We start from the raw sequence: 2,541 nt of genomic DNA, 5'->3' as shown, positions 1-2,541 counted from the left end.
GGGTGGGGCTAAAGCTTAAGAGGGTGTGAATGATGCTGAATGGGTGTAGACAAAGAAGAGCTCTCCAGTAGGTGTACCAAAACATTCAAGGGCAACTTTCTCAAAAGTGAGGTTGCAAGTTTATCAACTTTCAAAGCAGAATTACTTTCCCATTCTTCCTCAACTGTAGTGTATGATATACAATTTTCTAGTTCTGAGACTCTACTTTTATCCAATGAAAAAATCACAATTTCAAATTTTGCTACATCGAGCCAGTCGGTCACATATATACAGTATATACACCACATGGCCAAAAGTACGTGGACAACTACTCATTCCAAAATCATGGCCATTAATATGGAGTTGGTCCCCCCTTTGCTGCTATAACAGCCTCCACTCTTCTGGGAAGGCTTTCCACTGCTGCAGAAATTTGCTTCCCTTCAGCCACAAGAGCATTAGTGAGGTCAGGCATTGGTGTTGGGCGATTAGGCCTGGCTCGCAGTCGGCGTTCCAATTCCTCCCAAAGGTGTTCGATGGGATTGAGGTCAGGGCTCTGTGCAGGCCAGTCAAGTTCTTCCACTCCGATCTCGACAAACCATTTCTGTATGGACCTCACTTTGTGCACAGGGGCATTGTCATGCTGAAACAGGAAAGGGCTTCCCCACTGTTGCCAAAGCACCATTCTTATCTTCACTGGAACTATGGGGCCTAGCCCACACCATACCCAGCCCATTAACCCTCCTCCACCAAACTTTACAGTTGGCACTATGCATTGGGGCAGGTAGCGTTCTCCTGGCATCTACCAAACCCAGATTTGTCCGTCGGACTGCCAGATGGTGAAGCGTGATTCATCACTCCAGAGAACACATTTCCACTCCAAAGAATGCTTTTCCAATGGCGGCGAGCTTTACACCACTCCAGCCGACGCTTGGCAATGCGAATGGTGATCTTGGGCTTGTGTGCGACTGCTCGGCCATGGAAACCCATTTCATGAAGCTCCAGACAAACAGTTATTGTTTCTGACGTTGCTTCCAGAGGCAGTTTGAAACTTAGTAGTGAGTGTTGCAACCGAGGACAGACGATTTTTATGCGCTACACATGTGTAGCCTACCACTTTTCAGATGAGCCATTGCTGCTCCTAGAGGTTTCCACAACACAATAACAGCACTTCCACAACAAAATAACAGCACTCGTCACAGGACCTTTACTTGTTGTAAAGGTCCTGTGACGATGCCACGTTGAAAAGTCACTGAGCTCTTCAGTAAAGGCCATTCTACTGCCAATGTTTGTCTATGGCGATTGCATGGCTGTGTGCTTGATTTTACACACCTGTCAGCAACGGGTGTATCTGAAATAGCCAAATCCACAAATGTTGAAGGGGTGTCCACATACTTTTGGCTATGTAGTGTACCTTTAAAAAAAAAAAAGGTTGTTGTGTGGATCAGAAAATTTGCCTCATGCAGCGCGACACATCTCCTTCGCATAGAGTTGATCAGGCTGTTGATTGTGGAATGTTGTTCAACTCTTCAACGGCTGTGCGAAGTTTCTGGATATTGGCGGGAACTGGAGCACGCTGTCGTACACACCTGTAAACAACGGGTGTGGCTGAAATAGCCAAATCCACTAATTTGAAGGGGTGTCCACATACTTTTGTATATATAGTGTATATACAGTTGAAGTCGGAAGTTTACATACACTTAGGTTGGAGTCATTAAAACTGGTTTTTCAACCACTCCACAAATTTCTTGTTAACAAGCTATAGTTTTGGCAAGTCGTTTAGGACATCTACTTTGTGCATGACACAAGTCATTTTTCCAACAATTGTTTACAGACAGATTATTTCACTTATATTTCACTGTATCACAATTCCAGTGGGTCAGAAGTTTACATACAGTAAGTTGACTGTGCCTTAAAAAAGCTTGGAAAATTCAGGAAAATGATGTCATGGCTTTAGAAGCTTCTGATAGGCTAATTGACATGATTTGAGTCAATTGGAGGTGTAGCTATGGATGTATTTCAAGGCCTACCTTCAAACTCAGTGCCTTTTTGCTTGACATCATGGGAAAATTAAACGAAATCAGCCAAGACCTCAGAAAGAAATTGTAGACCTCCACAAGTCTGGTTCATCCTTCGGAGCAATTTCCAAACGCCTGAAGGTACCACGTTCATCTGTACAAACAATAGTGCGCAAGTATAAACACCATAGGACCACGCTGCCATCATACCGCTCAGGAAGGAGACGCATTCTGTCTCCTAGAGATTAACGTACTTTGGTGCGAAAAATGCAAATCAATCCCAGAACAACAGCAAAGGACCTTGTGAAGATGCTGGAGGAAACCGGTACAAAAGTATCTATATCCACAGTAAAACGAGTCATATATCGACATAACCTGAAAGGCCACTCAGCAAGGAAGAAGCCACTGCTCCAAAAACGCCATAAAAAAGCCAGACTACGGTTTGCAACTGCACATGGGGACAAATATCGTTCTTTTTGGAGAAATGTCCTCTGGTCTGATGAAACAAAAATAGAGCTGTTTGGCCATAATCGTTATGTTTGGAGGA

This window comes from Coregonus clupeaformis, unplaced genomic scaffold, assembly GCF_020615455.1.
Source record: "Coregonus clupeaformis isolate EN_2021a unplaced genomic scaffold, ASM2061545v1 scaf2435, whole genome shotgun sequence".
Taxonomy (NCBI): Eukaryota; Metazoa; Chordata; class Actinopteri; order Salmoniformes; family Salmonidae; genus Coregonus; species Coregonus clupeaformis.
This window is presented reverse-complemented; position numbering follows the sequence as displayed.